Source organism: Pelodiscus sinensis, chromosome 1 (genome assembly GCF_052426305.1).
Source record: "Pelodiscus sinensis isolate ZL-2025 chromosome 1, ASM5242630v1, whole genome shotgun sequence".
NCBI classification, from domain to species: Eukaryota; Metazoa; Chordata; order Testudines; family Trionychidae; genus Pelodiscus; species Pelodiscus sinensis.
The window spans coordinates 40,024,929-40,040,674 of NC_143052.1; positions in this window are offsets into that span (position 1 = coordinate 40,024,929).

A 15,746-nucleotide genomic window follows, 5' to 3' on the forward strand; every position below is an offset into this window, starting at 1 on the left:
AATAACAGAAGCCATCCTCCTTCATCCTGATCTTAGTTAAAGAGCTGACACATTTTCTTCTGTCTCTACGCAGATGTAGGTCTGCCAATGCGGGAGTTAGGGGTGGAGGCGCAAAGAGAACAGTTGACTTGACCCGGTGAGTTGAAAGGGCCTGGGGCTCCTGGCGGCTGGTACCTCAGGAGTGGCTGCAGCTGGAGCCTCAGGCCATTTAAATTGCCACAGGAGTGCTGCACAGTGCTCTGGTGACATTCAGGGCTGGCAGAGTGGAGGGGCCACGGTGCACTCTGTGGCACATAATAGTTTAGTCTGCAGTGGGCTGTAATACTTTGGTCTAATTTGGGTTTTTGGGTTTGATATGCAGGTGCTGGGTGAAGTTAGTAGCCTGTGATATACAAAAGGGCAGACTATATGATCTGGTTGTCCCTTCTGGCCTTGAACTCTCTCACTTATTCTACTAACAAGTACAGCATTGCATTATTGCTCAGTTTACCAAGTTGAAAGTAGTATTGCTAATTCCTGCATGTAAGCAGCAACATATTTTTGCATTACATGTTAAGTCAGCGATCACAAAGAACACTAAAATGACTGATTTTGCGAGGTTCGCTCCTATTGCTTGTGAGCTAGTAAGAGCTGCTCCCCCCTCCAAGAAACCCCAAAAGCTCTTCAGCTGAAGGACTTAGAGACTTTTTTTCCCTATTGTAAGTCTTGTAATCCACGATACATAAACGTCCTGTCCTTCTGGCTGATAAATGGTTGCCAAAAGAGATCAGCAAAACCAATCAGCTCCACAGGTTAATTGTGCATTGTGTGAAAACTTATTTTTTTGTATCACTTTAAAATGTGTTGCCTTTCAATTTATTTGAATGTCATTATGTTTTCATATTGAGAGAAAAGCTAAAAAGTGCCATCTCTATACCATTTATTATTTTGTATGGTTTTGCCCTGTCCCCTAAACAGAAAACAAAAGACAACACTGTTTATTTCAACGCTGTATAACCAAGGGAATACACTTTTACGATTAGCACATACCAATTTTTCAGGTTGATGTAGGAAGCTGGTATTTTTCTTTTAATATTATGAAACTTCTTCTTCTGTGTTATGGTTTTAAAAACCAAACTCAAAACCAAGGGTACTTTGGAGCCAGGTTCCGTTATCCAAGCTATCACTTTTTAAGTCATTGTTGGGAGTGGCTGAAGTTAGGAGAAAATGTGGATTCAGATAGAAAACTTTAGTTTTATCTAGTCTCTATCATGTTGTAACACGGCAGGACTCATGCCACAGGGTCTCCTGCTGGTCACTTGGGAATTAGCTCTTCAGTGCTGGAGCACCCCCTTCTGGCCAGTGTCTTGCCAGCTGTTACTTGTTAATGGTAGGTGGGCCGGCCAGCTGCTACTACATTTAAATCACAAGCAGCAGCAGAGGTAGGTCCAGGATCCAACTTTTGCACTGGGACCCAGCAGTCCTGTCTCGTGCTGAGTCCCAGACTGCTGCACCTATGTCTTTTAAATATAGCAAGAGCTCTGTGGCTCTTACTACATTTAAAAGGCAAATGCGTAGCGGGCCTGGACCAGTGCAAGCTTGGTTCACGCCAGATCTAGCAGCCCCTGTCCACAGCCCTGGCTTCTGGCTGCGGACAGGGGCTGCCGCCGGAGCAGTCTCTGCCTGCAGCTAGCTTGGGCCGCCGGAGAGAGGGGCTGCTACTGGAGCAGCCCTTGTTTGCAGCGGCCGGAGCTGGACATTCACAGGGGCTGCTGCTGGAGCAGCCTCTGCCTGCAGCTAGCCTTGGCCCACTGCGGGCTGAGGCTGCTTCTTAGAAGCCTCCCCCCACTGCGGCACCACGGCAGCTTTTAAGCCAGCTTCCAGCAGCACCAGCTCCTGTTTCCCCCCTTGCTGCTTCTGAAATGGAGGCAGCAGGAGGCAGGAAGGAGGAGTGAGTAGCCAAGTACTTGACTAGTCACATCCCTAGTCAGGTTTCAAGTTTACTTAAATAAAAACATTGGGGTGGTTCTTACATAGGTTTCATTTTGTCTGAATTATCAATTTAGGGCAAGGAAGAAACCAAAAGTTTTAAGTTCTAGCTTATCTCCAAAAGATTTACATTTGATTTAGGAAGTGTGATGCAATCATTTTTCACAAATCAGGAATCTACATTCATAGACAGGCTGGGACATTAATCCCATCATATGACATTGTCAAATAGATTTTTTGTCCCCCTTCCCTCATTATTTTGGGGACTCCATGTACTCCCTTTTGCTTAGGCTTATTAAACTGTATCCTGATTTCAGAGACCCTAGAAAAAGAAGGTCTAATTATACTCTTAGCAGATGCAGAATGGTTGTTGAATGTGCTTCTGACAGATTGAAATCCTGTTGGATGGCAGTAACATCAATGCTGTTTGCATTATTGTGACTAGCTGTGCTCTTTGCAATCTTTGTGAAACCAGAAGTGAGCCATTTCCCTCTGAAGGGATGCTGAATAGCCTCAGCCTGAAAGGGCACCTACCTCAGCTGAAGTGGTCTGAACATGCTGCACAGAAGTCAGAGATGTTTTCTGTTTTCAAATTATGGATTTGCATAGCCCAGTCCAACAGAAGGAACAGTCCCTTGCTCCTGTTCCCTCCTCCGGCCTAGATGCCCTACTCCCAGCCTACTCCTGCATGCCACCTTCCACCCAGATCCTGCACCCTCATCCCTATTCAACTAACTGTCATTCCTACCCCACGCATTGAACCCCTAATTTTTTACCCCATCCCAGAGCTTAAGCGGCCCACAAAATCCACTAACTCCAGAAGAGTTAATCTAGCCTATGGAAAGCCTGGAGCCTCAGACCTCTCCTGTTGCTTCCCTTCTTCCACGGGGCTTGAGTGGAGGGTTTGTTTTTTGGTTCTCACTTGTGTGGTCCCCGAATGACTTTTCCGTGTGTCAGTGGCCTCGACCCAAAAAAGGTTCCCCACCCCTGCCATAAATAAGGACAATGTTGAAACCTTTTCTGTTGGACATAAATTAATATTTTACTTTATTTAAAATGGAATTTGGTAAGCTAACATGAGAAAGTTAAAGCCCTTAGTCTGTGTAAAAATTTTGATTAATACTTCCTTTCTTATTGGTTAAATTAAACCATTCTCCCTAGCTGCAACACTAGCAAAATGGCTCAGACATAATTATATAATTAATGATGAGTTTCCATTAGCAGCTGGTGGCCTGCGGAAAGGTTTGCATTGAGCCAGGTGGGCCATGGGCCAAAAAGTTTGAGAACCGCTGGCATAGAGAAATAATGTTTGCTTAGTAATGTATAATTGTTCTTAAACATGTTTTAGTTTTATGATTTAGTGTTCTGATAGCAATAAACTTTCTTGATAACATAAAAGGATTTATTTGTAAACCTATGTTCAAGCAATACAACAGTCACCCATTGCTATGCAGGCCAGCTGCCATTACAATACTCCAGAATAAGTAACAAAAGAACATTTCCAAAACAAAACAAAAAAAGAAAAGAAAAGTGCAGGAACTGGTGTAAACACAACAGAACTTCCCTACCATTGCATGTCACCTATCCCCACATTCTCCCTTCCCTTCCCTTCCCTTCCCATCCCTTCATTCTCCATTTTCAGTGCCAGGGGAGGAGGGATAGAGGTACCCACAGGAGATGAGTTTAAGAAGAAAGGCTGCTTGAGTGTTAATTGCCCTGCTCAGACAATCATGGGGCTTGAATGCTACCATGAATGATAACATGTAATTTTTCAAGTTACTTCTGGAGTGAGAGTATGTTGCAGGGAAATCAGGCCATCATATGGGAGAGCTAGCAGGGGTTGGTGCTTTACCAGCCATAATGAAGATGAGTCACTCACAGTTCTCCCTGTTGTGCTCTGTCCACCTCCCTTAACCACTGCTCCTGCTCCAGGAACTGTGTTGTAAGTGCCTGCTTCCTTGCTGAAACCTCATCTTCCAGCTGGAAAACAAGCCTCACCCTATACTCCTGCTTCTCAGCATGCCATTGCTTCAGTGTTAAGTCTTACTGCTTTTGGTACTTGACCTGTATGTCAACCTTCTCAAGGACTTCAGCTATAACCTCATCATGGAAACCCTTTTACTTGGAAAAGTGTATGAAGTTACATTGGGCCAGGGCTCGAGTTCTGGAAGTACAGCAGCTGGTGGAAGTCCAGGGTCTTGAAATAGGACAAGAAACTGAAAGTTATTGTCTCAAACAGCTCAGTGGAAGAGCACGGAATTAATTCTTGTGGAATCTCAAGGACCTAAATTTTACATTTCAAAACTGAAGCAAAATACATTATGAAAGGTATGCTTCAGTCCACAGATTCTTTCTGGAGATAGCTTAGTTAATTGCAGATACAAAAGTGCAGAGACACTGGTAAGTTTAAAATTATAAGATTTTTCTGTTTTATAAAATTGCATAAGTACTTGAGTTGTTGTGGGGGTGGCAAATGGCCTTGCAAAAAAAAAAAAGTCTTTTTCTATCATTTCAGGCCTTTCCCATTTTGCAAGACATTAATGTTCTTGTGATGCCTGACCGACAAAGGGAGATGATATTCCAAGCTGCTGGTGGGAAATAGTATTCAAATATGTAGTGACTGAACAGCGCGTCTTTGAATAGAGTGGGCTGGTCTGCTACCCTGGTGGCCCTAGGAAATACACTCTTCTCCAAAATGTGACTACCTATTTGGAGTTCTTGCTTCAGGAAAAGATTACAGCAATCAGCAACCAGGATTGGATGAGAATATGTGAGGGAATGAACAGGATGCTTCCAAGTGGCTTTGCTTGTTATAGCTGCATGCAACCTGCAGGACTCCAGAGCCTTCCTCCTCGCTGCTCATGGCACATTTCAGAGCAAAAAATCAAACACTCTAGTTGTACTTGGGGGAAACAATTTTGTTACCAATGGACTGCTCTCTCTCTCTCTCTCACACACACACACACTTCACTGTTTCTAGTTGGCTCCATAGACTGTTGAACAGTTACAGTCCTTACAGGCATGGCAATGTAAGGCTATTAAGAAACAGTTAATGGCCCTGGTGAATATGTGGCCCTTTAAGTAAAAATACTGTTTAAAGCTGATCTTTACCATTTGTATTTCCTGATCACCATTTTCAATTCCATGTGTAGGAGAGGAGGGAGCATGTGTAGGAGAGGAGGCGGCGCTAGGATACAATCTACCAATAGCGGACACACATGGGCTACGTCTAGACTGCAGGCTTCTTGCACAGGAACTGTTTTGTGCAAGAATTCTTGTGCAAAAGGTCTTGCTCAAGAGCGCATCCACACTGCCATGTGTTTTTGCACAAAAGCACATCTCTTGCGCAAGAGCATCCATGGCAGTGTGGATACTCTGTTGCGCAAGAAAGCTCTGATGGCCATTTTAGCCATAGAGATTTCTTGCGCAAGAAACCCCTGTTGCCCGTCTACACTGCCTTCTTGCACAAGAGCTCTTGCGCAAGAGAGATTATTCCTCGTGGGGAGAGGAATAACTCTTGCGCAAGAAGCCCTCTGTTCCAATGCCTTCCTGTAAATTTACTTGCGCAAGAACATGCGTGCAGTGTAGACGCTCCATTCTTAAGCGTGTACACGGCACGCGTGTTCAAGAATGGAGCATCTATATTGCACACGTGTTCTTGCGCAAGTGAATTTACAATAAGGCTTCGGAACAGAGGGCTTCTTGCGCAAGAGTTATTCCTCTCCCCACGAGCAATAATCCCTTTTGTGCAAGAATTCTTGTGCAAAACAGTTCCTGTGCAAGAAGCCTGCAGTGCAGTCATAGCCATGGGTTTCTCATCACGTTGGCATTGTTTTTTAGAATGGGAAATCCTTCCATTACTGTAGTAATAAACTTTATATTGGACTCAGAAAACTACCAGGCCACTTCTGTCTCCCCTTGGTTTTCTGCAGGGTGGGCAGCTGGGATGTGCCAGGGAAAAATCAAAGAGCTCTCCTGGGTATGGAACGTTGAATTTACTGTTGATCCTGTCCCACAGCCTGTTCTGGGACTGGTTTCAGCAATAGAGTCACTTCCTGCTCCTCAATTGGAGCCTGCTGCTTGACTTCATCAGTGTCCATGCTGGATTCTGGGGGTCAGCCTGGCACCTTCTCGATTAATCAAGTCATCATGTACCATGGCTGGCTTTGTGCCGAGTGTAGTGTCCAGCACCTGTCAAACTCCTTGGTAGAAAAGGCATGACGTTGGTGTATTGCCTGGGGTGCAGTTCTGGTCCCTGGTCTTCTGGTACTCATTCTTGAGCTGCTTCATGCACTGGTCACTGGTCTGGAAATTTTGCAAAGCTGGCAGCTTTTTAGCTATCTGTTGGGCATGCTCGGTCATTGCTGGTATTTTTTTGCAAAAGTTCATAGTTTTACGGACTTCAGTCAGAAATCTACCAAAATCTGTCTGTGCTCCTGTGACCATGAAGCAGTGCTCTTTGCAAAAGGCTTGTCCTGTTCAGTCTCCATTGCAAACACAGAACATTGTCCGATGGTATGTTTGAAGCTCAGTGATCACAAGATAATGGAACGGTTAATGCTGACTCACTGAGCTGATCCTATACACCAAAGGAGGTGGCTTCCATTTTCAATTGAGTTGATTAGAGATTGTTGGGATAGAGAGGACTAAGGAAGTTAGTTCGTACGATTGTGAGATACTTCTGCTGGACTCCCAGGAAACTAGTCAAGTGGGGTTCTTTCTATATTGCAAAGCGGTAGGGTTCAAATCCTGGGTCTTGACTTGACTCAGGCTCAGACCTTCCATCCCTGTAGTTCCCTGAGATCCTGGATCTAAGCCCTGGGTTAGTGTGAATTGTTTGATCCTGGGTTAATATAGCAGTGTAGACATATTCTTATTTACCTCTGGATGAAGGAGGATTTCTCACTAATATAGGTCTGGAGGCCTTTCTAGAGACCTTGGGACAGGTGGCAGCTTGTCATCAATTGCCCCAAGAAATATAGATGATCAAGATAAGCTCCATGCTTGACAGAGAAGTCCCAGGCTGCCTAGTGTGCTTTGGGATGTCTGACAAGGGCTATATGTGCTTTGGGATGTCTGACAAGGGCTATATGTGCTGAAAGCAGACAACTGTGGCTATGTTAGGCTCATCAGGGAAGGGAATAGTTTTTCCTAAATTTTCAGCCTCAACTGGTGGGACAGTTACTGTGAGATTTATGCTCTTCGTGGTAAAAGAGGTATGATGCTTTGAGGACATTGTGGAAGTGGTGGCAATGGACTTTTTTGTAAGATAGTTTAGCAGGAAGGTTCCCAAAGTGGATCTACCACCACCAAATAACACACCTGAAGGAAACACCATGACTCAAACAGAACTTCCTGGTGGCAGAACTGAACTGTGGGATGACTGAAAGACCTTTGAAATAAGCCCCCCTTTTGAGAGTGAAGCCAGCAGTAGCTGATACTGAGCCTGTGAGCAGGAAATACATAGGCTTCCACTGAGATAATCCCAGTGGGTCCTGGGGCCTATCCCCAGCAAGATAAAGACCAGGGTGTTACAGTCCCCTGAGTGCAATGTGGTTTGTTGAATTAACTGCTGTGTCTCTTTAATTCTCCAGGCCAGCATTTCTTTTCCAATGCTTTCCCAGTGAAAAGCAAATCCTTTCAGGCTCTGTTCACTCACAGCTATAGGTGAGAGGATTATTCTAGGAGGGGGTGGGTGGGATTCTGTGGCCTGCACTGTGCAGGAGGTCAGACTAGATGATCATAATGGTCCCTTCTGACCTTAAAGTCTATGAGTCTATGAGCTACCAAGCATGCAAAGTCACCCCCAGATGAATTACATGAATGCTCACAGAGGCATTCATGAACTACACAAAGGACAACACCCACAAATTTCCCAGCCTCAGCCTTGCACCCCAGAAATATGCATCTTACACTCTGAAGGACCCTCACCCAAAACAGAGTAAGCCCATTAAGAATTTGCCATTCCATCAAAGGGTAACGAACATGTAACTGACTTTGTAAATCGGAACAGAGAGCCCCCAAACACTTTATCCATAACACATTCATTTATCTACAAGATTGAACAGGTTTATTAACTAGAGAAGGATAGATTTTAAGTGATTATAAATAGAAAGACAGAATTTAAGTGATTTAAGAGATATAAGCAAAAGTCAGAATTGGTTACCAAAGAAATAAGACAAAACTGCAATCTAATTCCTAAACTTTACCATGCTATATAAGATTAGAGAGCAAAATGGTAGCACTCACTAAAACTTTCAGCAGAACATACTAACCATCCTCCTGACTGCCATCCCCCAAAAGAGTTCAATGTTTCAAACACTCTTGCTGCCATGAATAGAGGTGGGGTAGGAGAAGTACGGGATAAGCCATTGTTTCTTATTTTGTACCTTTTCTTCTCTTTAAGGATTACTTATTCCCCTCCCACTGCAGTGCTGATGATCCATCTGTGGTATATATGAAATTTAAAACTTCCAACTGAATTTTAATTTTCTTATGCACACCTTCTGCATAGATAAGGAATGACATAGAAATCCTTCATTTATAGTCACCACAATGGCAAACGGGTGCTTCAGTAGCTAATAGTTTTCTAACACGTGTGGTCAATCCTTTGTTGACATGTACCATCCTGAGTGAGAGGCCTGCCCGTTAGGACTCAGACCTTTCAGCTGCAGGTATTGCCTGAAGCCATTACCGGGGTGGCCTTAAAGCTAGGAGGCCGCCCACTGGTGGTGGGCCACCCTGAAGGGGTGATCCAAAAGGGACTACCCTTTTGGGGGAACCCTTAAGGGACAGACCAAGGGTAAGGGTGTGTGCTGTGATGGTAGATTATAATTGAGTGTGTGTTTGTGTGTGCTGGTGAAAGCAGCACGCTTGGTTGTGTGGTGGCCTGTTCAGTCCCTGGTGAGAGCAGGGAGGGCAGGCGAGGGTTCTTGGTGAAAGGAAGTTCCCTTTAGCTACCGAAACTGAAGGTGTGTGTTTGTTCTGCTCCCCTCCCTCCCCCATCATCAGTATGTGGTTTGGCACAGATGGGATGCCTAAGGAGGAGGGCTCAGATGGCATCGTAGCAGTTGTGACAGTTGGGGAAGATATGGAAGTAAGATCCGGACTGGCCAGCCAAGTGGAATGAGGTTTAGACAGTTATGTGCTATTCCTTTTTCTGGTCCTATTCCCAGCCTTAAAAATTTTGGGAACTTTAATACCTGGCCATCAGCCCTGAGGGTGCTGTTGCTGAATGCCAGGTCAGTATCTCAGAAGACAGCTGTCATCCACGATTTAATTCTGAATGAAGGGGCTGACCCGGCTTGTATCACTGAGACCTGGCTGAGAGTGGAGGGAGGCGTTGACCTTTCCCAATTGTGCCCGGCTGGGTTCTCAGTACAGCATCAGCTGCGGCTTAATGGTCGGGGAGGTGGGGTGGCAATTGTCTGTCGAGATACTATCTCACTGGCTAGGGTTGTGGTCCAACAAAGTGTCAAATTCGAATGTCTGTACTTGATGTTGGGTGGCCGGGATAGGTTGGGTATGCTGCTTGTGTACCGCCCACCTCGCTCTATGGCAGATGCTCTGATCGAGCTGGCCGACATGGTCTCAGACATGGCATTGAGGACGCCAAGGCTTTTGGTCTTGGGGGACTTTAATATCCACGCCAAGGCTGTTCTGTCTGGTCCAGCCCAAGATTTTATGGATACCATAACCACCCTAGGATTATCCTAAGAAATAACTGACCCAACACATGTTGCAGGTCATACACTCGATTTGGTTTTTTGGACTAAGGGTGATAGAGTTCTTGGGATAAGGGATGTGGCTACACTCCCTTTGTCATGGACTGATCACTACCTGATCACTTCCCCTCCACAGAGGCGGAGGACCAATTAAGATGATCCGCCCTCGGAGGCTGATGGATCCAGAGGGTTTTCTGAGGTCCCTGAGGGATTGTTCAGCCATTATGGCAAATGGTCCTGTAGATACCCTAGTTAATACCTGGAACACCGGGTAGCCCGGGCAGTTGATATGATTGCTCCTAAGCGCCCTCTTCGGACCAGTCAAGCCAAGTTTGCTCCCTGGTTTTCTGGGGAGCTGATGGCAGCAAACCAATCTGTGCGATGGCTAGAACGCCGCTGGAGGAGAACTAGAGCTGAGTCTGATCGACTGCAGGTTAGAAGTGAACTGCAAGCTTACTCTGTGGCGGTGCTGACAGCGAAGAAAAGCTACTTCTCTACCCATATCGTGTCTGCACAATGCTGTCCAGCGGAATTGTTTTGAGTAGAGCGGGGCCTGTTGCAGTCTGGCACTCATGACAAAACAGAGGAGCCTTTGGCCCCCCGCTGCAATCTGTTTGCAAAGCATTTTGCAAATAAGATCACCCGCATTCAGTTGGATTTAGACTCTGGTTGCTATGTAAATGGGGCACAGAATGTGTTGCGTGCACCACCCAGTCTTTTTTCTCTGGATCAGTTTCAGCTATTGCAGACTGAGGATGGGGATAAGGTGCTTGGAGGAGTGTGACCGACCACGTGCTCACTTAACCCCTGCCCTTCATAGCTTATTAAATCTAGCCGGGAAGGGATAACTGGCTGGGCCCAGGGGATTATTAATGCCTCTTTTAGATCTGGTATGGTTCCTGCTGCCTTGAAAGAGGCAGTGATAAAACTGTTACTCAAGAAGACCTCCCTGGACCCACATGACTTAAATAACTATCGCCCAATTACTAATATTCCCTTCTTCGGCAAGGTACTCGAGCGGGCAGTGGTGCTGCAACTCCAAGCTTTCTTGGAAGAAAAAGACTACTTAGATCCATTTCAGACTGGCTGTAGGCCTGGTTTTGGAACTGAAACAGCCTTGGTCGCCCTGGTAGACAATTTATGCTGGGAGATAGACAAGGGGAGTGCATCTCTATTGATTCTCCTAAACCTCTCAGCGGCTTTTGATACCATTGACCATGATATCCTTCTGGGACGCCTGGTGGAGTTGGTTATTGGAGGCACTGTTTTGCAATGGTTCCGGTCCTACCTGTCAGGATGCTTTCAGAAGGTGGAGCTACGGGGCTGCTATTTGACCCCATGGTGATTATGCAATGGGGTCCTGCAAGGTTCCATCTTGTCCCCTATGATCTTTAATATCTACATGAAGCCACTGGGAGAGGTCATGAGGATGGTGCCATCAATATGCAGATGACACCCAACTCTGTTTCCCTGTGACATTAGAACCAGGTGTGGCAGTGACTGATCTAAATTGGTGTCTGGAGGCAGTGATGGTTTGGATGAAGTCAAATAAGCTGAAGTTGAACCCAGAGAAGACTGAGGTCCTGTGGATCAGGAGGCCATCTGTTTGTGAATGTGGCATGGCACCTGTTCTAGATAGGGTTATTCTCCCCATGAAAGAACAGGTACGTAGCTTGGGAGTCCTCCTGGATCCTTTTTTAACATTTGAAAATCAGATTTCTTTGGTGGCTAGGAGTGTGTTTGGGCAACTTTGTTTGATCTGCCAGCTGCAACCCTTACTGAACAAATACGACTTGACCACAGAGATCCATGCTCTTGTTACATCCTGACTGGATTACTGTAATGCGCTTTATGTGGGGCTGCCTCTAAAGAGCCTTCGGAAACTTTAACTTGTCCAGAATGTGGCTGCTCGAGTTTTAACTAACACTAGTTATACAGAGCACACTATGCCAGTGCTTCAGCAGCTGCACTGGCTTCCGGTATGTTTCTGGGCACAATTTAAGGTTTTAGTTATGACCTACAAAGCCTTAAATGAGTTAGGTCCGTGGTATCTGAAGGACCGTCTTCTCCCATATGAACCTGCCCGGGGATTGAAGTCAGCTAGGGAGGCTTTGCTTTGTGTTCCACCACTTGTGGAGATAAGATTAACATCTACGCAGAACAGGGCATTCTCAGCTTTTGTTCCCAGGCTGTGGAATTCTCTTCCTCGGGATATTCGCATGGCGCCAATGCTAGCGTTGTTTTGGCGTCAGGCTAAAGCGACCCTTTTTACCTGTGCTTTTATTAATGTTTGAGTGTGTGTGTGTGTGTGTGTGTGTGTGTGTGTGTGTGTGTGTGTGTGTTCCTCCTCTCTGCAGCTGCTTTTGCGGAAAAACTTGCCAGCTGTCTACACTGGCCGCTTGAATTTCCGCAAGAACACTGACTTCCTACTGCCTGAAATCAATGCTTCTTGCGGAAATACTATGCTGCTCCCGTTTGGGCAAAAGGCCACAGTAGACAGCTCGGATTTGTTTTGCGCAAAAAGCCCCGATCGCGAAAATGGCAATTGGGGCTTTTTTGCGGAAAAGCGTCCGTGCCAATCTAGACGCTCTTTTCCACAAAAGCCTTTAACGGAAAAGTTTTCTGTTAAAAGCATTTGCGGAAAATCATGCCAGTCTAGACGTAGCCTATGTTTTTAGCTGGTTATGTCTCTCTCAGGTCTCATTTTAAATTTATATATATATATATATTTTTTGTTCTTGTAAGCCACCTTGAATATTTTAAATAGAAAGGCGGGGTAAAAATATTTAAATAAATAATAAATGTAAGAAATAGTCTGTGGGTCTTCCTCACAACTGCACAAATTTCAGTAATAAACATATACAAAAATCTTATAACTGCATGTACAAGGTATATACATTTTAACTGGACAATGATGTGCAGCAGATTATGATTTTTCAAATTAAATCTCATATGGCATACTTTGTACAAAATATATCATAACCATATGCAAATAGTGAACATGAGAGTGTTACACAGGATTAGACCCCAGTTTTGGGTCTGGAGTTGGTAAGGGATCCCTGACTAAAGGGAAGGAGAGGTTCCAAGCTGGGGTTCGGGAGTCCCCTAATTTACTTTCTGCCCATACAGTATCAAAACAATCCTGACGGCTGAATGTGCCCCATTGAGACATTTTGTTTCCCATTGTCCACGCACAAGGTTGCTAGATTCTGCTGGCTTTCATCCACATAGTTTTTTTTTTTTCCTACTGGTATTACAAAAGTGACATGCACTGAAAGCAAGGGCACATGAAGTGAGATAGGTGCTATTTGCACACATTGTAAGAGCTATGCACTTCCTCTGCATCCAGTCAAAGTGCTACTCTGGTTCAGTTGGCACATCCCACAAGTTTTAGTTACACAAGTGTAGTTATCAAAACTACCTTATTCCAGGGGACCACTTTGATTATGACAATCTCACAGCCCACTGAGATGAAGAAGGGTCACACATGTGGCCCACTCACTAGCCTAGGTTGCCCTTCATTGCCACATAGAGTGATTATTTCCAAGACCTTCATAGTTTCTCTCACAGAGAATGGAACAGAGAGATTAGTCCTGGTGGATTCAGGTTTCTGGGAGACATTTGTGTAGCACTGGTTGATAATTTCATTGACTCATAGGTTTTACCCATGTGAATATCCAACTCTATCCCATTGCCAAGGTTTGGATGCTCATGGGATATTGGAATATTGTAGCCGAAGAGGTAGCTTACCTAGTGGAGTTGGCCCAAGACAGTTGCCCTATAGCCAGTCTCTGAATGGAATCAGTTGCGATAAATCCAGAACCATCATCAACACCTTGAGAACTGGCCATCAGGGGGTTCTTTCTGTTCTCTGATCTTGGATCCTTTGCTTCCCTGGCCAAGACTCTATGGCAATGTCATCATACAAAGAGGGAGGCTTTTTTGAGGCCATTAGCCTTTGGGAGAGGCAGAATAGGGTAATATAATTTTGGATCCTACATTCTGCGTTTGTAAGGACAGGACCCCTCCAACCCCTCTTTTGGGGTAGATGATCAGTCCAGTCAGTCAAAGCCAAAGGGATGATGCAGTGTTCTGTTGACTGTCTGGAAGACTGGTTAATGTGAATGGTGTATCTGTCAATGCTGCCTGGGACTCCTGGTGCTCTTCCTGTGAATTCAAGGGAATAGTCTGGATAGGCCAGTCAGAAATAGCTGAATCCACCTCCTTTTCTCTTAATACCTTAAGACCAGAAAAAGGTATTCAACTTAGCCTGTCATACACTATGGTCAGGCCATTTAGGGGAAGAAATGATCCAAGGGAGGGTGGCAGTTTGATTCATTTGTCTGGAAATCTACCAAGACATTAAAAACTATTGAGCTTCTTGACCGAAGTACCAGCTGGTGGCATCCAGACATGCCCACAAGTCTCATTTCTCTTTGCTAAGAGCTGTTTAATCAGACTGAGGAAAACCTAGGGACCCCTAGAGCCAAATCTGAATGGTTGCTGATTTACCCTAGGAACTGTGGACTATGCTTCTGGAAAGCCAGAGGTTATGCACTCCTGTGCTTGTTACCAGCACAGGATATAAATAATTAAGCATTTAAAGTATTTTCCCCCTTAGGGATCTTAGTCATATCAGAACTTAGTGTTCGTGTGCTGGCTAATCTATGAGATATGTCCACTCAATGTATGATTGTCAAGAACCTGCTTGCTACCCATAGACAGATGGGCTAACGGAGCAATACATCTTTAAAATAAAAGGAATGTTGTAAAATGTTGTTATTACTGAACCTTAAAATTGGAGTAAAACAATACCATACTTTATTGTTCACACTCACAGAGGTCTCACATGCTTCTCTGAGTTTCTTACTGTTTGATGTCTTATAAGGGAGTCAGTACTGGTGTAGCAGTAAGAAGCACCAAAGTGAAGCCCCTGAACGTGCTGGACCCAAGCCAAATAATTGTGTCTGGTTCAGCATTTAATTCAGGAAAGGGTTGAGGTTTGACACCTATTCCATGGACAACTTGTTGGACAGACAAGGAAAGGCTACTACAAATATAACAATCCTGGGCTATACCTAGAGGTTCTGGCAGATACCACTGCCTTGAGTCCAGGGAGATAACATCATTTGTATTACACTAAATGTGAGACCCTTCCATTCAAGTTCTATGGTGCCCAAGCTACATTTCAGTGGCTGATGTATCAGGTGATTTTATCTCATCAATCTTATGATGTAGCCTCTCTGTGATGATCTATTTAACCATTTGGTTGGATCATCTTGAGAGGGTGCAGCACTATTACATTCACTTAGGGCAACAAGATTAACAGCCAGCCCAACCAAATATTTGATTGGCAATGCAAAGACCAAATATTAGAGCTACATCTTGGAGAATGGGCAGATCAAATCTTTGGCCAGGAAGTTTACAATCCTTCTAGAATCTTTAGACTCCACTATGAAATGGTAGGTCATATCCTTTCTGAGGTTAGTGACGTATGGTTGTTGCTCCATGCCTCAGTTTTCCATGATAGCTACTCCCTTAACTGATCTCTTGCACCATAAGTTACCCCAAAAGGTACTGAATAAAATCTTGTTTTGGGATGAGTTAAAAAAACCTCAGTGAGGTTGATGTATGTGAACATATCCTTTGAGTAGAAAAACTGTAAAGCTAAAAATCATGAACACCCACATAAGACAAAAGGGCTATGTGAACCTGTCCAGGAGATTTTAGACTGGGTGGGTGAAGGAGCTTTGCTGAATATTGTTTTGGGTAAAGTATTTGTGCATGAGGGATTAGAGAACAGAAACTGACAGAGACAAGTAAAAAGCAAGAAAGCCTAGCCAAGCATCAACCTGCAAACTCAGCATATGACCCTGCTAAAAAGCTAGAGAGTCTGATATTGTCTAATAAGGCTTGGGGCCATATGCTAAACTTTTTCTTTAAGAGTTCCTCCTGTGTCAGAGAAGGACTTGTATATTATATATTTCTAGTAAATAAACAGGAATGTAAATAAAAAAATAACACACCATCTTTTTTTTAACCCCCAACTGAAAT